At 37.2% G+C, this 21,815-nt stretch overlaps 1 long non-coding RNA gene across 1 annotated transcript in view; it reads left to right on the forward strand.

The window, feature by feature from the left end:
* The window catches only part of LOC139705381 (uncharacterized), a 63,715-nt gene extending 54,813 nt beyond the window's left edge, over nt 1-8,902 (forward strand). Inside the window, exon 4 of the long non-coding RNA XR_011707251.1 lies at nt 8,826-8,902. This is a non-coding gene — a long non-coding RNA (uncharacterized lncRNA). The remainder of the gene's footprint in view (nt 1-8,825) is intronic.
* Nucleotides 8,903-21,815: the final 12,913 nt, after the last annotated feature.

A 21,815-nucleotide genomic window follows, 5' to 3' on the forward strand; every position in this document is an offset into this window, starting at 1 on the left:
TGGGAGCAGCCATGGTTCTTATCAGGTGCCACCTGCCATCAACTGTTATTGCTCTACTTGGTTCCAGCCAATCTAACACACTTATTAAAAGCTCAAACCAGCACTTACATCACCCTTATAACATTGCTTACAATTCTAGGTCTAGAGGATTTCACTATTTTAACCAGTAATCTGGTGATCAAAGGGATGGAGTTCTTGCATGGGGATAGAGTCAAAAGAAACAGTTTCATGAGGGATTTTTCTGGCATTTTCTCTGGCCACAGGTATGGAAGGAAGAAGCATCAAGGGTGGATGAAGTAGGAGTGAAGGAAGGTAGGGAGTGAGAGGTGGGAGAGTTGAAGAAGATGAGGAAAAGGTTTGGTGGGACAGATACAGGTAACAAGGTATGATCAGAGAGCAGGAGTTGCAGGTTGATGTTTTAGATATATTCTGTGGCCATGTCGTAAGAGAGGGGAGCATAGACTTGGGAGTGTGACCGGCAGAGTTAGACTCTCAGCCCCTGATGTCTATTCATTCATTATCTGTGTAAGGTTCTGGTTAGGGGTGTTACGGTCTAACCTTGGAGGTAACTACCAAAATAGAGGTAACTACCACTGATGTAAAGTTAGAGGTCTGATGCTTGGCACTTGGTGAATACCCATACGTGGTCAAGACTACTTTTTTGGCAGAGTGTGGTCTGGGGAAAAGGCTGCTAACAAGGATGATGACAATTTGCAGCATAGGAAATCAGACATTGAGGAGCACTCAGGCAGCTCTCTGGTTTTCTCTGAAGGCCTGAGCTGATCCTGCCCTGGTCCAGGCACTTGCTTCACAGTATTCTATTTTGTACTTTATCCCTAGGGTCATTCTGTAAGTGAAGCATGTAGGTGTGTGAGAAATTCTTAGAGCTGCCCTGCTTGGTGAGGAATAAAACTGAAACCACCACAGCTCACATCTGTGCTCTGAAGTCACATGGCTGTTATGCTAGAGTCAGCTTTAAGTTCTGCCACCGTTTTTTCTTTTTCTTTTTAATAGTCAGGCACTGACACATCTTGCTTCTACTTTATTGAAGTGAAAGACACAGGCAGGCTGAGAATTTAAAAATTTTAAAAATTTAGGAACTAGAGATGTCACACAGGCCCTGGTTTCAACCCAACACTGTAAAAGTAATTAAATAAATAAATAATTTGAATAAATAAAAACATTTTTAAGTTAAAAAAAAAACTATTGGAGGCATTTCACACATTTAATTTTATTATTTTAACTTTCTTGTTCCAGGCCTTTTAAATCCTGGAAGTAAAGAAGATATTTTTAAAAAATTGTTTGGAATTCATTTCCCTCAGTGTGACACTTTACAGAAGTTGGGACTTCCTCCGTGCCATGCTCTTTAGCTGGGCAGGAAGGAGGCCTCCTCATTACATGACTAAGGTGTGTCAGTGCTGGTAGCTCAGCTCAGCCATCTGTAGTGAGACAGTCAGTCGTCCCTCCCAGTCTGCTGGGTTTCACAACCATAGAGTCGACCAACTGTGGGTCTAAAATATTCAGAAAAAAAAATGTGCCTTTGTTGAATATGCACAGACTTTTTTATTGAATATGCACAGACTTTATTCTCTAAACAATACAGAATAATAATTATTACATGGCATTTACGTGAATTATGCATTATAGTCTAGAGATGGTTTAAAGAATGAAGGAGGACATGCATAGATTCTATGCAAATACTATACCATTTTATACTGTTATTGTTATTATTTTGCAGTACTAGGGATTGAACCCAGAGCCCCACACATACTAGGCAAGCCCTCTACCACTGAGCAATATCCCTAGCCCACCACATGATATTATATAAGAGACTTGAACGTTTATAGATTATGGTTTCTGTGTATGGAGGTGGATGGGATGTTGGGGGTAGGTTCTGGAACCAGTCCCCCATGAACACTGAAGGAGGACCAAGAGTGAAAAGGCCTAGTTGTAATCAGACTCACAAGAAATATACTGAATTTCCAGACCCAAGTCATATTTTAGGTTTGTTTACTTCTTTAAATCAGCTTTCATAGGCAGCGATCATTTAAGCAGGCCTTGAGTACCAAGAATCTAATGGTGGGATTGGCAGATCAGCTACTGAGGTCTGATTTAGGGAGCTAAGTGGTAACATTTTCTGTATCTTAAATGCACTATCAGATGCTTCCATTTACTACCATATATGTTTGCTGAAATAATAATACCCCTGCCACATATGAAGCTTCTCGGCCTGGTGCAGTGGTTACAGCAGGAGCCCACGGAGTTGCCTGCCTAGGTTTAGACAGTGGCTTTACTCCATATGAAGCAAATTATGTAGCCATTTGATTTGGTGCCTCTGGTTTTTTTTTCATTTATAAAGGAGAATAACAACATCCACTTTTTAGGGTTAGTGAAGAAATGAATGAGGTCATATTTAAGAAGTGCTGAGATATTGAAAGTGCTCAATAAAGTTGCTATTATGATGGCTAAAAACACACGAGAAACAAAGCTCTTGCTAAAGTTTTTATTTCTGTATTACGTGAAATGCTGTGGCAGGCTAAGTTTGACCCTGGATTACTTTTTATTTCACTTATTTTTGTGGTGCTGGGGATCAAGTCCAGTGTCTCATGCATGGAAAGCAAGCACTTTACCACTGAGCTCTATATCCCCAACCCTTGAATTCTTTTAAATGTGCTGTCTCATCACTCTCTTCTCTGTGGTGTATCTCTCCTCACTCTCACCTTCCAACCTGGGTTAGGGACATGCTTTCTCCTCCCAGAGGTTCTCAGGAGAGACCAAGAGCCCTGAGCTGCAAACATCCCAGGACACATGCATTTAGGTCAGGGACTTGGATCCTTGACTATGAACTAGACTCCTACCCATGAGTGAAGATGAGGGAAAGTTCCCAGAGCCACCAAGTAACACCCAAATGCTCCTGCCACATACGTTCTGCCAAACAAGGATCCTTTGGTTTACAAGCTCCTCGGGCATTTGTATATGTTCTGTACATTTCGTGTAAATTGCTGTCTTCTACGGATCTAGCAGATATCTAATTCCAAAAGCCCAGAACTTTTGATTGTGGAACAAGGTGATCAGATGGGGGAGTCAGGAGGGTAAATTTTGAAACGTGGTTTTCAGGGGGAGGGCTGGCTTGGATAGGCTCTTGGAGATGGGACTGTGGCTTAAGGGCAGCATGTGGGCCTTACATGTCTGAGAGCGGAAGACCTGTAAAAAGGAGATGGGGCAGAGGGAGAGGAGGCCTTGCCAAGACATGGTGGAGTAACTGACCAGGCCTAGCTTAAATCCCAGCTCTTTCACCTCTAGCTGAGTTATTTTACTTCCCATTGTTGGAGGTATTTTTCTTCTGGACCATAAATTAATATCTGATCCTATGACTTGATTTCATGTATTTAATATTTTCTATCTCCAAAGATACCAGGATTTTGAAAGTGAGTCTTCTTCTTCATCTTATTATTATTATAGTGGTTTATATCTTTCTTCTTTCTAATGTTAGGAAGCTAGAGAGGTTTATTAGTTTGCTAGGGCTGTTGCAGTATGCCAAACTGGGTGATTTGGAGCAACCAGGACCTTGTTGTCTGGAGGCTAAGTGTCTGAAATCAGCCTTGGTAGAACCAAGGGTGAGGGAGGGATCTGGTGCATACCCCTCTCCTTGGGTTGTAGATAGCATCTTCTCCCTGTGCTTCTTCCCATCATCTTCCTTTTATGCATGTCTGTCTCTGTGCTCAAATTCTTCCTTTTTATAAGTATACTCATTCTATTGTATTAGGGGCCTATCTTACACTAGCATGACATCATCCTACCTTAACTAATTGCATCTTCAATGACCCAATTTCCAAATTAGGTCACATTCTGAGATACTGATTGTTAAGACGTCAACATATGGATTTTGGGGGGATATAGTTCAATTCATAACAGGAGGTTTGAAAAAAGAGTATTTGCCGTTCTTAGGCAGAAATGGGAAAATCAGCTCTGCACTTGGGCTCATACAAGAACCATTTTTCCCTGAATCTCCTTCTTTGGAGGAAAAATCAACATACGTATGTTTCCATTCTTCTCTTCAAGGTATCTGTTTGCATATCTGGCTACATTTGAAAATCTTCTCATCTTCCATTATTTTGAGTATGTGATGGCTTATGATACTTCTCTGGATACTAAGGTCTTATCTGTCGAAGATTGCAATAACTTGATTATTGCAATTATAATTGCAATATTATAATAACTTGCCCAATTAATTTAAAAATATATTTTAATGTTGCTCTAAGAATCAGATGATAGGATAAATTTTGGGATGTCTTTATCAGCATCTGCGTCACATGGGCCAATGTTGTAGACTGTACTGAGTGAATCCAACACCAGCCCTGCTGGCTCTATAAGTAGCTATTTCTTCTCATTTATACTTTAGGCCTAGTGGCTCCTGGGCCCATTTATACACATAATTGTACATTTGTCTGAAGGGAGTTAAGTAAACTGCAGTGGAGGTAAGGCCTTTTCAGTTTACCCAGTGGTTCCCAGTTGTGTGAGGGTCTGGACTGCTCTCAAGCAGAGGGCATCTTACTTAAGTAAACATGGGCAAAGTTGTTAGACTAGTTTTTTAACTAATTAATTAATTTATTTATTGGTATGAAGAATTGAATCCAGAGGTACTCTACCACCGAGGTATAGCCCCAGCCCTCTTCTGTTTTTCAGTTAGAGATAGGTTTTCATTAAATGGCGCAGGCTGGCTTCAAACTTGGGATCCTCCTCCCTGAGCGTCTCTATTAGCTAGAGTTACAGGCATAGACTCCTCATTTAAAAAGGATGTGTGGTGTTCAGAAGAAACTCAGAACCCTAGAAAACACTGCTAAGTTTGTAGGGGCATGCTGCAGAAAAAAACATGAACAAAATCATTGGGAAACTTATTTAACTTAATCTTATTATAAATGTCTTACCACAAGAAACCTTCTAGTGAGTAGAACATAGCCAATTTTATAGAACTTTAAAATAATATTTTTGAAGAATTGTACCGGAAATTTATCCCATGGAGATGATTAGACAAGTAAATATGGACTTATGTATAAGAATGTTCATTTAATTTCAGTGTTTTTTATAACCCAAATGCAGAAGTCATTTGAACACCTAGTAGCAGAGGACCAATTAAATAAATTACGTTGGCATAGCCATATACTGAAATATTATGTAGTTATTAAAGTGATGATGTATGATATATTGACATATATTATAATATTTTAAGGATACAAAATATTATTTATAAATAAATAACTTTTTAAGAAAAATTGTTTTCAAAAGCCTAGAAAAGTCTAGAAGGATGTACAGAAAATTCTGATTATTCTAGGAGATTGGGTTATTAGTTACCTTCTATTAAAAACGACTTTGCCATATTTTCTGAATTTTTCTTGCAACAAGTATTTTTATAATAGAACTAACAATGAATCAATATGAAAAATTCCTTTGGAGTCTCTGAATGGCCACTTAATCATCTGGAAAGTTTGCTTTTCCCAACTCTAGCTCTTGAGCAGTTGGCTCCAGTTAGAGTCTGGCGTAATAAACCTCCACACTTTTGATGGAGAGGCTTATGTTTAATAAAGGTCAAGAATGATCTTTTGCTGTCCAAACAGTTTAAGGCTCATCCTACCTGGTCAGCTCTGATCTTCCTGAGGCTGCTGATCTTGATTAACCTCATGGGTCTGAGCCCATCTGGATGAATCTAGTGCAATCTTCCCAGTTTTCAAAAAGATCAATACCTCACCATCTGCTTGTGGGGCTTTGGAAGCATATGGATCGGCTCAGAGCACGGGCATTCTGGCTGCCTCAAATTGTCTGCACTTCATCACCTTCATCAAAGCTTGGCTGAGAAAAGTGATACTTTGGAAGATGGTTTAGAATCCATTTTTCCCTCTAGATGTTACAGGTTCTATGCTTATATCAAGCCAGAACAGCAAAAATTTCCATTCTTGGAGTATATGTCTAAGCTGCTCCTGAAATTATATTCACTGATTGTATTTTAGTATTAACCAAGAAAAACAGGAAGTATATGAAAAGGCCACAATGGTGTTGTCTCACAGAACTCTCTGGCAAAATGCCCTCGGGCCTCAGAGAGGACCACAAAGATGAAAGGTTATAAGATTGCTCCTTTCTATCTCTAGTCTCGGGTTCTGCCTGTCTTGGGTTTTATTTATTTATTTTTCAACATTTAAAATCTCAGCAATTTTAAAAACCATTAAAGTTTTTGTGATCTAAATAAATTAGATCTATAGAGAATGCTGAAATTTGCTGGAAATTCTTATGGGGATCTTAATGTTCTTCCTTTGGCTTAGACTAAAGGGCTCTGTGTTCTTTGTAAAATAATAATAATGATGATGAAAACCCCTCTACACATAACATACTCTTATGTACATCGTGAACAATTTTACTCTGGCCTTCCAAAGCCTGTTTTCAAGAATTATGAGACTAAAATGAAAATCACTTCAAGGTTTTTAAAAATGACTTTCCCAAAACAAGAGATAAATATAAGTAATTGAATATTTGTAATGGCACAGGATTTTGGTTGAATTTTCTACAGCAAGATGTACTCACTGTTTCAAACCTGTGGTTTTGAATTGGGGGTGATTTTGCTTTTCTTTCCTCAAGGAACATTTGATAATATCTGGAGACATTTTTGGTTATTACAACTGAGGGAAAGGTGCTATGACGTTTGGTGGGTGGAGGCCAGTGATTTTGGCAAAATCCTACAACACAAAGACAAATTCCTCCACAAAGAGTTACCTGGTCTAGGGGCTGGGGTTGTGGCTCAGCAGTAGAGTGCTCGCCTAGCACATGTGGGCACTGGGTTCGATCCTCAGCACCAAATAAAAATAAATAAAAAAATGAAGATATTGTGTCCATCTACAAGTAAAAGAATTTAAAAAAAGAGTTCAGCAAGAAATTGGTGTAGAACATCTTTTACTGCATTCTGTTTCTATAGGGATAGTGTTGAGAGGACTGTCAGTGATATCACTAATACTCAGTGAGTATTTTTTACATGACAAAATTGCTTTAGGTCATTGTATTTAACATTCAATTAGGGAATTCAATAGAACTGTTACTTTTTTCTGTGTCTCAGACAAAAAACTCAGCTGTAGCTATTATCCTTGTTGTGTATCTTTGTGTTTTTCTTTTTCTTGTTCTAAAATTACCACTAAATTGTATTTTCCCTGGTCCTACTATTATATTTTACCAATTGTTGCATGTTTTTGTTAGAAGCACTTCAAATTCTTTAGGAGAGAAGTCAGTCATAAATAAAGACAGTTTTAAATATCCAGTAAGAGCTCAATGTCCCCCTCATATACCTATCCATTTGTTACTTTAAGTCAGTTTTATAATTGCTGCTGCTTGCAATCTAATCTAGAGGAATCAGTAATGTGGAAATGTCACACATGGATAGATTCAAGGGGACACGTAGGGTAGCTGTTTCTATCGTCTTGCATATAACATTATATTATGGCTCCCTAAAATATCTACAATACCTTTTGCATATAAAACTATGAATCAACAGATAAAAATTTTGATCTCATGTTGACAGAAGTCTGCTTGTGTATGTGGTAAAACAAAAATCTATTTGATGCTCAGTTTAATTCACTCTATTATTTTAATATAAAACATGGATTATATATGGGTGTGTGTATCTGTGACAGATATACAAATAGGTGGTATTAAATGTGTATATCATGTAGATACGAGAATCAGCAGTAATAGCTATCTTCATATGAAGTCTCATACTCAGTAAAAATTCTCAAACACTTTTAACTAACATTTTAATATAAAATTTTCAAATTTACACAAGAATTGAAAGAATTTTACAATGAACAACCCATTTGTACCACCATTTAGACTCCATAATTAACATTTTACTATTCTTGTTCTATCACATGTATGCATTCAGCTACCTATCCCTCTATCCATTCATCAACAAATTTTATTTTTGATATATTTCAAAGTAAGTTGCAGACATGAAAACATTACCACAAACTACTTCAGCATGTGTATCTTTAACTCAAGTATTTTCTATGATCTTTTTCCCTTTGAGGTAAAATCTACATACAATGAAAAGCATAAATCTTAAATGAACCACTGGAAGAATTTTAATAAATGCATACAACAGTGTAACTCATATTACTATTAAGATACAGAACATTACATTACCAACATTCCAGAAGGTTCCCTTCATTCTCCTTCCCAGTGATCCCTCACTCTTTCAACTCCAAGGCAACTGTTCTGATTTTTTTTTTTTCTATCTATTTTTTTGTGTGTGTGTTTGAGAACTTATGACTAGAATCATGCAACTGCTTTTGGGAATAAAAAGAAGGAGTTTTCTTTTATTGTTAACACTTAATTTCTGGGATGTGAAGTATACAGGGTCCTAAGGCACACAGAATTACAGATTCTTATCCAGGGTGGAGCAGTGGTTTACCCTTGGGTCTGGTTGACAAAGAGAATGCTTTTGTCTTCAGACAACTCGCTTCCATGACATGTTTGTGGAATGAAAAAGTGAAAAGCTTTTGGAATCTAGTGAGCAATTAAAAATCACACAGTTTCTCGTAGGCATCTGGCCAAAGATTTTTACCGACTGAATGCAGGGAGACACTGTCTGGTTGGCTGCCTCCGGGGACTGGAACGCATCCTGCAGAGAGGCCTCAGTAGGGGAGGGGGAGGGGAAACATCCCAATCCCAGACAAGGGTGGACAGTCCACCCTTGACCAGTTCACTTATGCACTCCCCACCCCCCTCCTTTACTTTCTCTGACGTCTTGATTTTTTATTCCTTTTCTTTTCCATGGTCCTTCGTGGCAGCTGTGAACACTTGGGTCCCTTGTGTCTGAAGTTCTGCTTGCAGTTCCTACAGCCAGCCTGGCGCTGCAGGCTTGGGGTGTTCCTTCCCACAGTCCTCTGGAGAGGGTAACGACATTCTCCACACTCACTGGGGTGGCTTGCTCACTCAGCGGGGCTGGGGAAGTGAGAGCCGCTAACCGGCTGTGGCTGTGAGTCAGCATTTCTCCCCACGGACTCTGGCCAGGGAGAGACCCTGGGAGAGGATGTGGAGGAGGCGCGTTCCTTTCCCAGACTGGAGCTCAGACCTCCCCAGGGGCCTGGTTGGGGTGGGGTGGCTGGTGGAAGGTGGGGGAGGCAGGGGTTGGGAGTGTGGGCCAGAGCATAATTGTCCTGTGTATTCATGTGCATGTGCATCATTGAATCTGTGGCGACTAGTGTCACAGTTCTAAAATGTGTTTTTTAAAAAAATGTGTCTATGGCTCTTAAAAATCATTTGATAATGCCTTTTTTTTTTTTATAGGTTTCAGAAACTTCAGAAAATTTGCCTACTAAGTGTGGGAAGGAAGAAAATACAAACTAGTTTAATTACATTATCCTGTCGAAAATGTATAGTGTGATTTTCAAAATATGCTGAAATGTTAAGAGGGGTTTCCCCCCATCTTTGAATTTTCAGTTTGATTCTCAAAAAGCTTTACAGATAATGGGCATCAAATAGGTATTCAGGATTATGGGATTGCAGGAAGTTCAGTCAATTAAAGAGATCATAAGAGATTATTCTGTATTTAAGGCGTTGAGATTTTCTGCTGTTTTTAGTCAAAGAACCATATGACCTTTTGAATGAAATGATTCCTTATTACTGATTGGGAATTTGACTGTTTTACAAAGCCACATAATGTAAAATGATGGTGAAAAACCTTCTAAGTTTAGGCTTAACATATAGTGAATTATGTGGCTCCCCCTGCCCCAGGTTTTGAATAAATACACTTAAAAAATTACCTTTCGTATATTTATCTTAATGTTGATTGTTTGCCTTACAAAGTTTATTTCAGTACTAGTCACTTAAAATTAAATTCCTGAATTCTTACATTGTATAGAAGTGTCTGAGGATCCATGTCTGGGTTGAACAAAACTTTTATATCAGTTTCCTAGGCATGGTAATATATTCTTAAATTTTTTTTTTATTTGTAGATGGACACAATATTTTATTTATTTATCTTTTTGTGGTGCTGTTTCAGTCAGCTTTTTCACTGCTGTGACTGAAAGACTCGACCAGAACAACCATAGAGGAGAAAAGATCTGTTTAGGGGCTCACAGTTTCGGAGGTCTCAGTCCATAAGTGGCTGGCTCCATTCCTCAGGCTCACAGTGAGGCAGGACATCTTGGTGGAAGAGTGTGGCAAAGGGAAGCAGCTCACAAGATGATCAGGCAGCAGAAAGAGAGACCTCTACCTGCCAGACACAAACACATACCCCAAAGCCACACCCCCAATGAACCACTTCCTCTAGCCACACTCCACCTGGCTCCAGTTACTGCTCAGTTAATCCAATCAGGGATTAATTACGTGATTGGGTTAAGGCTATAACCCAATCATTTTTCCTCTGAATGTTCTTGCATTGTCTCACATGTGAGCTTTTGTGGGACACCTCACGTCCAAATCATAATAGGTGCTGAGGATTTAACCCAGTGCCTCCAAGTACTCTATCACTGAGTTACAACCCCAGCCTGATAATATATTCTTGAAGCTAAAGCAATATGTTCTTGAACACATGCTTGAATATATTCTTTTTTTTATTATTATTATTTTTATTAGCTATTCATGGCAATAGCTATTATTGGCAATTCATACATTTGAATCATTGGGGTATAATTTCTCATTTTTCTAATTGTACAGATTGCAGAACCACATTGGTCATAGAGTCACCTGTATACATACAGCAATCATGTCTATTCTATTCTGCTGCCCTTCCTATCCCCCCTACTCCTTTGAATATATTCTTGAAATTCAATTTCAACAACCTATGAGAATATATTAGAGAATATTCTATATAGGATTATATATTAAAGTATATATTAAATGGTGATATCAATACCATCACTTCTGAATATAGTGATAAGATTTTTAATTAGTCGCATCTTCTGGTGAGGACAGTTGACCAATTTAAAAAAATGCTTGGCAAACACATGGGTATTGTATCCTGCTAACAGTCTTCTACAAATGATTCTTTTTGTCTAACCATGATTTTTCTTGATGAAATTTAGACTCATTTCCTTTGTTCTGTCCTTAGTGGTGACTAGGACCAGCTGCACTAAATATTCCAACCACTGTTGGAACTCTGAAGTAGCAGCTCATCTTCAGGGGCCTAACTTAACTCAGAGGACCATTCTGGCTCCTGGGTCCTTGTCTCCTCTTAGGAGTTGCTTTTCCTTGGAGCTGATTGTGGCTTAAACCATACTGTGTTTCTCAGTGGCGGGGTATGTCATTCATCACACTTCTGGTGAGAAGGGTGGACTTTTAAAAGGAATGAGTAGCAAACATTTTGGCTCCTCTCTTGGTACCAAGCACTGTGAGGTAAGGGTGTCCTTCACATACTCCTAGAAATGGTCGCTTTACACAGAACCAAATTTCAGCACTAGGACCCTTCATTACTGCCACGTTAAAAAGATGGCTGGCTGCTTTCCTCCATAGCTAGTTCCACAATTTAAAATGAGTGTGTGTGTTCAGAGTCTCTATTATAGGAGTGCCCTGAGCCTGGAGAGTCTATTCGACTGGTTAGTTGCATTTATAACATGAGCTGTATCGTGGTCCTTTATTTTAAACTAAAACATTGGCCAATGAGAAAGACTCGCCTCTATTCCAGGGCAATATAATACTGGGAAAGTTCTTTTCTGCAAACCTTGAAGTCAGGATGGGGTTCATTCAGCCTTTGTAAATTGTTGCCCTGGCATTTTCATGGGTAAATTAGCATTTCAGGATGCCACATGGTACAATGATGTTTGAGCATTCTGCAGAACCCCTGGCATTCTTTTGGCAGGATCAAGTTGTTTTGCCACTAAAGTATTTAACAAATTTTAAGTGTCTTTTGTTGAGGGCCACAGCCGTGTTGGGATGATGCATGGCATTTTTGCCAGAAGTAGTGGTTGAGAGGTGACGCTAGCGAGCCATTAAGATGATGACTTTTGAGTTCTGGCGGAGATCCCGTTGAGTTCCCCTTGAGCTCTCGCGGGGATTCCCAGAGAGTTCTCATTGGTTGGGGAAGTGCCAGAGGAGGGATATTTCCGGTTGCTGGTTCCTGGAGGAGCCCTGTGGCGTTGGGGGAGTTCCCGGGAGCGTGTGTGTGGAGTGTGCTGGTGGAGTTCAGAAATAAAGTTTGTTCCTGCTTCAGTGGCTTGTGATTTGTGCCCAGCCAGACTGTGGCAGTCTTTTATTGATTTAAGAAAAAAATTTTCCTACTATTACGCATATTTTTTAGTTTCAGTATATTCTAAAGCTTTGATATCTGTTTCTGTATAAGAATCTGGTGTAATTAGCAATTTAAAAAGTATATCAATATTTCATAATGTTTTGCAAGAATGCTATTTCATTTCTGAAGAACTTTGAGAATCACTGATATAGTATAAAGAACACTGAACCCTGTCAAGAGGACCAAATTCTAATTCTGGCACTGCCATTGACTAGCTGGGTGGGTGTCCTTGGGTAAGTCTAGGGCAGCTTCATGAAGGAAGAAGGATTAAATTGACTCTGAAAGAAAGTCAGATTTTGGATAGGCAGAGAAGGATAGGGAAACTATTCTCAATGAAAAGCGGAGGAGGGTAATGAGAGCAAAGCCTGAGAAGGGCATGTGTGGGTAATAGAGAGTACATCTGCTTCCCATGAATTTGTCTTGAGTTTGTTTTGGCTCAAATGCAGGCCTAGTGTCTCTGTTCTCTGCTGTGATCTCACCTGGGAATGTAAGTCAGTTTATCATGCCATGCTGGATTAAAAGAAAACCATAGAGAGGGGAGCTCAGAGACCTATGAATCACATAGTACATTGTAATTACTTTTCCTTTAAATAATCCATTATCTTTTAATGAATTAATAAATTAGAAAAGGTCATTTATGTTACTCACATATATATCTTCCCTCTGAAGTTTTGCTGCAGTGAATTTTCTTCAGCTTTATTTTGTCTGAACCTCTCTTTATTTCATCTACACTTGTAAAGGATATTTTTTTACTGGATATAGAAATCTAGGTTATAGCTTTTTCTCTCAGCGCTTTAAAGATGATACTTCATTGTTTCTGTTAAGAAATCACTGGTGTTTTTAATTAGAACTCTCCTATCTGTAACATATCTCTTTTCTCTGGATGCTTCAAAGATTTCCCTTTTACCAGTGATTTTCAGCAACTTGACTGTGATGTACACTAGTATGTGTGTGTATATATTTATTTTACTTTGGTTCATTGAATCTCTTGGATGCCAGATCTTGAAGCAGTCCAGAGAACATTTATGCAAGAAAAATGGCTAAATTTTAGTAAGAACAGAGAGCTACATGGTGTTTAAGTTTTTCCTAACCCAATCTCCCCCTTCTCCAACTCCATGACAGTCCTGAAAATCAACAGCCTATAAATCACAATGAAAACCAGCAGCCTTATAGCCACTGGAGAGGACAGAATGAAGTTGGAGTTCCTTCAAATTCTCACTCAGAGACTTCTCATTATTTGACTGCTCTGGTGGTTTTACGGAATGCCCCATTTATGGACTCTCTTTATTTGACCTGATTCAGACATCACCTAATGTGAACAGCCTTTTCCTTGGAAATGTTTGTCAAAAACAACAAGAAGTAGTTGAATATGGTGGCATGTGCTCATAATCCCAGCTACTCAGGAGGCTGAGGTAGGAGGATTGCAAGTTCAAAAACTAGCCTTGGCAACTTAGGGAGATTATGAATGTAATGCACTCCCCTATTGTCATATATGTAAGAAATTAAAAATAAATAAATAAAAAAAGCACCAGGGGTATAGCTCAGTGGCAGAGAACCTCCGGGTTCAGTCTCTACTATTGCACCCCATCCTCCCCCAAAAGAAACTAATGTTGAAATTTCAGCTTCCTGAAGAAGTGAGTAACTATCATGGTAAACAATAGGCTAACCAAAGGCTTAAAAGGAAAACCTGGAGAATTATATGTCCACTGGGGGCTTTGCAAAGCTCTCACATATAACTTGGATCTAAAAAGATCACAGACATTTGTGGGATTGTGTGCATGACAAGCTCATACACTCAGGAATGGTCTAGAAACCTCACCTTTGGCTCTAAGCTTTTACTTCTGCTTAATCTTGAGCTCTGCACAAGCAGGAAGTGAAAGCTAAGACAGGGTTGTAAACTGCCTGGGTTGAGTATTAAAATCATGTCTAAAGACACAGAGTGGAAAAGGAATTGATTCCAGGTATCTAAGGAAACCTCTGTCTAACCATTACCTGACCACCAAGTTATCTGCATAGAGATTTCAGTGGCAACACAGAAAACAAATACAAACTTCACAAAATGAGTTAAAAAAAGTCACTACACCACTACCACCACCACCACCACCACCAAAAACAACAATGAACACTAACAACCACAACTATAGAGAGGAGGGAGAATCTGTATTTTGGAATTCCTTATTAGTCCACATATCCAGTTTTCAGCAGAAATTCATGAGACATGTAAAGAAATAAGAAAGTATATGCCAGATACTCAAGGAAAACAAAGGAGGAGGAGGAGGAGGAGGAGAGGGGGAGGAGGAAGAGGAGGAGGAAGAGGAGGAAGAGGAGGAGGAGGAGGAGGAAGAGAAGGAGGAGGAGGAGGAAGAGAAGGAGGAGGAGGAGGAAGAGGAGGAGGCAGCTAATAGATGCTGTTTCTTTAGGAAGCCCAGAGTTTGGACTTTCAGTGAAAAGAATTTGAATCAATCATTTTAAGTATGTTGAAGGTATTAAAAGAACATTTGAGGATAATGTCTTATCAAGAAGATTATAGCAAAAAATAGTTAGAAGTTATAAAAAAGAGTTAAATAGAAATTATTGAATTGAAAGTTTCAAAAATTGAAATGAAAAAATCACTAGAGGATTCAGCAGCAAACTTGGGTAAATGGAAGGCAGAGGGAGCAAACTTGGAGATGAGAGAGTTTAGATCATGCAAAAAAGAAATGATGAAAAATGAGTGATGAAAAATGAACAGATACTCAGAAATTTGTGGGACACCATGGAGAATACTGACATACACATCATGGAAGTCTTAGGGGATAGAGAAGGGATTAAAGAATATTTTAATAAATAGTGACCTAAAATGTACCAAATTTGAGGAAAAATGTTAAATCTACAATTCAAAACACACAATGAACTTCAAGTATAATAATTACAGAAAAAAATGAGATCTATGGTTAGATAAGAATTAAATTCTCGAAATCCAAAGAGACTCTGGAAAGCAATCAAAGAGAAGTGACTCATTATCTACAAGGAATTTTTCAGTAAAATCAACAGTTGACTCCTCATTAGAGATTGTGTATTCCAGAAGGGATGATGTGTTTAAAGGTGCCAAATAGGAATTCTATATCTAGCAAAACTGGACTTCAAAAATAAATGTGAAATGAATAAATTATCAGATAAATGAGAATTTTGAGAATCTGATGCTTGCAGACTTTTCCTGTAACAAATATTAAAAGGAGTCCTTCAGCCTGAAGTGAAATGACACTAGATAGGAACTCGATTCCAATGAATTACATAGCACCAGTAAAAGTGACAATGTAGGTAAGCATGTATAAATGTAGCTTATGTTGTAAATACTTTTTTTCTATCATATTTCAAACACAGCTGCATAAAGTAATAATTATATACTTGTGTTGATGGTGAAAATGTATAAAGACATTATTTGTATCATAATAGTTCGCAAAATGGTAGAATTATATATGAATAAAGTTTTCGTATGCTATTGAAATTAAGGAGATATTAATCTGAATCATATCGTTATAAATTAAGGTATTAATTGTAATCTGTAGGACAACCAGAAAACAACAACAAAAGGCAGAAGAAAGAGCAGGAAATTAATTTGCTATACTAGTTTCCTAGAAAATATTTATCTAGCAAAAAAAGAAGGCCATGACAGAGGAATAGGCACAAAAAAGCCATAACATTTGTATATAGAAAACAAATAACTAATTTTTACCTTATCAGTAAGTGTACAAATGTATCAAACATTCCAATTAAAGGCAGGCATTGGCAGATTTTTAAACATGATGATTAAACTATATGGCATCTACAAGAGACACACTTCACATTCAAAGATAAAAATCAACTCAAAGTAAAAAGATGGAAAAAGATATACCATAAAAACAGTAAGCAGAAGATCTGAAGTTGCTGTGCTAGTATCAGACAAAATAGACTTTAAGACAAAATTGCCATTAGATATAAAGAAGGACATTTTGCAATGATAAAAAGGGTTAATCCATCATGAAGATATAAGAATTACAAATACATATGTCTCTAAGAACAGAGCTATAAAAAACAAGAAACAAAAACTGACAGAATTGAAGAAAGAATTTAAAAAACACAATAACATAGTGAGGGACTCCAGTACACTACAAACAATAACGGATAGAATAGCTAGACAGAAGATCAACAAAACCTCAAACAACACTATTAACCAAGCAGCTCCAACAGGAATCTGTAAATACACCACCAAACAAGAGTAGAACACACATTCTTCTCAAGTGCACATGTAACTTTGTCCATATGTCAAATCATGTTTATTGATATAAAATTAGTATCAGCCTGGCGCAGTGGCGCATGCCTGTAATCCCAGCGGCTCAGGAGGCTGAGGCAGGATGATTATGAGTTCAAAGCCAGCCTCAGCAACTTAGCAAGGTGCTCAGCAACTCAGCAAGACCCTGTTTCTAATTAAAATATAAAAAAAGGGTGGGGATGTGGCTCAGTGGTTGAGCATCCCTGGGTTCAACTCTCAGTACCAAAACAACAACAACAACAACCTAGTATCAATAAATTTAAAAAGATCGAAATAATAAAAAGCATGTTCTGTGACCATAATAGATTGCAATTATAAGTAAATAACAAAAAGACATTTCAAAACTCACAAATATGTGCAAACTAAACAGTATACTCCTCAATATCAAAAGGCTTTTCTTTGAGGGAAGTTTATTGATTAGAATTCAGTATACTTTATGAGCTTAAATGCAGTCATCCTCAACAAAGTACAAGTAAACCAAATCTAGCAACACACATAAAGGGTTATATATTATTACTGATGTATCTTAGGAATGCTAGGTTGGTTCAACATATAGAAATCAAACAACATAATGTGCCATATTAATAGAATATTAATAGTAAAAAATAATATGATCATTTCAATAGATGAGGAAAAGCATTTGACAAAATCAAACACCCTTTCACTATAAAAACACTCAACTAGGAATAGAGCGGAATTTCCTTAACTTGATTAAGAGCATCTATAAAAATCCCATTGCTAACATTATACACAAAACTGGAAGATTAAATTTTATCCCCAAGGTCTGGATTAAGACAAGTATATCCACTTTTACTGTTTTTATTCAATATTGCCAATTCTAGCCAGATAAATTAGTCAAGGAAAAGAAATCTGGCATCCAGACCGGGAATAAAAGAATTAAAAGGAACATGATTGTGTGTAGAGAGCATGATCATGTATATAGAAATTCAAAGGAATCTACTAAATATTTTGTAAGAGCTAATAAAGCAGTTCTTTAAATTTATAGGATACAAGATAAATATACAAAAAATAATTATGTTTCTATACACTAGTGATTGACAATCTAAAATAATTTAATAGGATAATTTTATCTAAAAGAGAATCAAAAAGAACAAAGTAGTTAACAAATAAATTTCACAAAGGGAATGCAAGACTTGTACCCTTCCTACTACAAAATATCATTGTAATAAATTAAGGAAAGACTAAATAAATGACAAGATATCTCAGGTTTAATGGATTAGAATATTTATTTATTTATTTTTAAGGTGCTAGTGACTGAATCTAGGGCCTCACACCTGCTGGGTAAGCACTCTACCAGAGTTACATCCCTAGCCCAATACTTTACTCTTGTTAAGGTGGCTATTCCTTCAATTGATCTAGAGCTGCAGTGTAATCCTTATCAAAATTTCAGCATTGTTGTTGATTTTGGTAAACTGATCTTAAAATTTACATAGAAATGCAAGGAATCTGGAATAGCTAAAACAATACTGAAGAAGAACAAAGAAAATTCATATTCCTAATTTCAAAACAATACAAAGCTACAGTAATCAATATTTTATGGTATAAGGATAGATATACAGATCAGGGCAATAGAATTAAGTCCAGAAATAAATACATGAATTTATGTTCAACTGATTTTTGACAAGAGTCCTAAGACAATTCAATGGAGAAAGAATAGTTTTCCAATCAATGGCACTTGGACAACTGAATATTGACATGCAAAAAAATGAACCTTGTACTATATACAAAAAACAAGTTTAATATGTATCAAAAACATAAATATGAAAGCTAAAAATATAAAACTCTTAGGAAAAAACTAGGTGTAAATCTTTGTGACCTTGGATTAGGCGACGATTTCTTAGGTGTGACAAAGTACAAGCAAACAAAGAAACAGATAGACAGAACTTAATAAAAATTAAAAAACCTTTGAACTTCAAGAGACACTATCAAGAAAGTGAAAAGAAAGTACTATAATAAAATGAATATTTGCAAATATTTTCACCTGATAAAGGTGTAACCAGAGTATGTGAAGAACACTTACAACTCCATAATGAAAGACAATAATCCATTTAAAAGGTGAGCAAAACATTTGAATAGATGCTTCTCCAAAGAAGTGTACAAATGATGGCATTCGGGAAATAGAGAGATAGCAAGAGAGGAAGAGACTGGGGAGAATATAAATCAGGGCATGTCTTTCCTCCCCTGCCCCTGTAACCTACTTCTTCCCTATGTGTCACCTCCCAGTAGCCCATTCAGCTACTGATGGATAATGAATTAATCCACTAATGAGGTCAGAGCTCTTATGATACAATCACTGCCTAAAACCCCCACCTCTCTACATATCAGACTTTGGGAAACATTCCAAATAAAAACCATAACAGTACTGAATCCATAAATCTGGTTGTATACTTTTAGTTTTAGAATTTCCAAATTTTAAATAGCTACCAAATTTTGCTTTCTGCCAAAATTATCAATCTTGTTTTTCTCTTCTTAAACACAACAAGCATAGTCACTTTAAAATCTATGCCTGACAACTCTGTTATGGGTCTGTTTATATTGCTTGTTTGTTTCTTCTGCTCTTTTTGCTGTTTCTTCTGCTCTTTTTGCTGTGTCTTCTTGTCTTTTTAGATGTCAAGTATTTTATTTATAAAATGGTTTGTAAAATAATTTGAAATATAGGATGATTATATCTTTCACCAGAGAGGATTTAAGTTCAACTTTGGCATGTAGCTAAAGGAATTAGCAATATGGGTTCATTCCATTTAAATTTCAGAAGCTTAAATTATTTACATCTGCACTCCCAAGAAGTCATGACCTTTATTCTTAGAGTTTAGCTCTTTGGACTCCTAACCTAAAAGGCTGAGAGCTCACCAGCCCCCGCAAACCCCCACCTTGGTGACCAGGGACTCCAGTTCCATTCCTCACCATGTGACACTTTCAAAATACAGTAAGACACTCAGCCTCTCCTTGTCAGAAAGAGCAAATAGCCCCAGAGGTAAAGCAGCCAAAACCTCAACTATGGGCCTCTGAACTTCCCCAGATCCTAACCGAGTTATTTTTCACTCGTTTGTTTTTTTTCCCTTGCCTAGAAGGAGATTTTAAAAAAAGAGTTTCATTCAGTATATTATTTAATATACTATTCAGCTTTTTTAATTGTCCTGATCCAAAAAATTTGTACATTAAGTCTATCTTTGTCCTAAAAAAAGAAGTGTACAAAAGATAAACATGAAAAGATGCTGAATATCATTACACAAATTCAAATCAGAACTATAAGTGGTATCACCTAATACTCTTTAGAATAGTTAAAATTAAAAAAAAACAGTAAAAAGTAAAATGTATGAAAGTTGAAACTTTCATATGTTGCTGTTAGAATTGTAAATGTTGTTGCTGCTTTGGAAAACAGGTTGATAGCTCTTTAAAATTTTAAACATGGAGTTGCTATATAACCCAGCAATTCTACTCCTAATTAGATACCCAAGAGAATTGGAAATATTTGTCCACAAAACACTGTACAAAAATGTTTATAGTAGTGTTATTCATTATAGACCAAATGTGAAAACAATCCAGATGTGCATCAACTGATGAAGAGATAAACGAAATATTGTATATCTATAGAATAGGATATCATGTAGCTAAGGAATTCAATGCTGATATATGCTACAAGAGTGAATGTTGAATATATTAAGTAAAATGAAAAAAACATACAAAAGATCATATGTTGTATATTTATAGAAATAATTTTATATATTGTATATTTATAGAATATGCAATAGGTATATATATTCATATATTTTTATAAAATATATAAATATATATACACATAACACATTTTTTGGAGGGTACTGGGGGTTGAACTCAGGGCACTTAACCACTGAGCCACATTCCCAGCCCTATTTTGTGTTTTATGTAGAGACAGGGTCTCACTGAGTTGCTTAGTGCCTCACTAAGTTGCTGAGGCTGGCTTTGAACTTGCCCATCCTCCTGCCTCAAGCTTCTGAGCCTCTGGGATTATAGGCATGTACCACTGTGCCTAGCCAATAGGTATATTTATAGAGTAAATTTTATATGTTGTATATTTATAGAAATAAATGCTGTTTATCTGCATTTTTCAGAATAGAGAAGTCTTTATAGACACCAGATTAATGATTGACAAGAGCTAGAGGATAGGGAAATCGAGAGTAACTGGTAATTGGTACTGGGTTTCCTTTTGGAGTGATGAGAGAATTTTGAAAGTAGATAGTGGTGACAGTTGTTCAATTTTGTGTATGTGTTAAAAATCACTGAGCTGTATACTCTAAAAGGTGAATTTTATGACTTGTGAGTTATATCTAAGTTAAAAAAAACAGTATGCAAAATACTTGATCAGTAATTCTTAAAATTGTCAAGGTCATCAAAAAACAAGGAAGGTCTGAGAAACTATCACAGTCAAGAACAGCCCAAGGAAACCTGACCACAAAATAAAATTTGACATCCTGGATAGGATCTTGAGTTAGGAAAAGGGAAAAAACAGGAGATTCAAATAATGTATGGACTTTAGTCAAAATAACATGTCAATATTGGTTCATTACTTGTGACAAGTAATTAATATTAAGGAAAATTTACTTAGAAAGAAAGTAAATGCCAGGGGAAAAATGTGACCACAACCTACTGGATTATTTGCCTTTAACTCTGTGAGATAAATAAAATCTTGAGGTTCCTTCTAACTTAAAAAACCTGTGGTTTTATTGCAATTTGAATTTAAGCTCTAAGTTTCACCAGGTCAGCTTCTCAGCCAGACCTTGTTGAGTGTTGTGGACCCTGGGTTTATAGGAAGCACGGAGGGAAGAGTAGTCTCATCAGTGCAAAGCCCCTCTCTCAGGACCCCTTCTGGAGGTCCAACGTTCAGTTAGTTGTCCTTTGGAACTTTTGTCATGTTACGTCACATCAAGGTGATCTACTCCACAGCAGCAGATGTTTACAGAGTGCCCATGGTGTCAGGGGTCTGGGAGAGACCATGGTGAACCCAGGACAAAACCACACATTCACCAGTGAACTGCACATATGTACAATCGTGATAATGAGTATGACGAAGGACAGGTGCTTTCAGAGCATTTGACATCTCTCCTGGGTTGGCAGATGGAGCAGGTTTCTGAGGGAGGGCAGTGAAATTGAGAAGAGGAGAACTTCAGGTGAAGAGAAGAAGGAGGGCTTTTCTGGCCGAGGGAATGGCATTGGAAAGTCCCTGTGGGCAAGGATTTGCCAGAAATTGGGAAGAACTGA

Source organism: Marmota flaviventris, chromosome 4 (genome assembly GCF_047511675.1).
Source record: "Marmota flaviventris isolate mMarFla1 chromosome 4, mMarFla1.hap1, whole genome shotgun sequence".
NCBI lineage: Eukaryota > Metazoa > Chordata > Mammalia > Rodentia > Sciuridae > Marmota > Marmota flaviventris.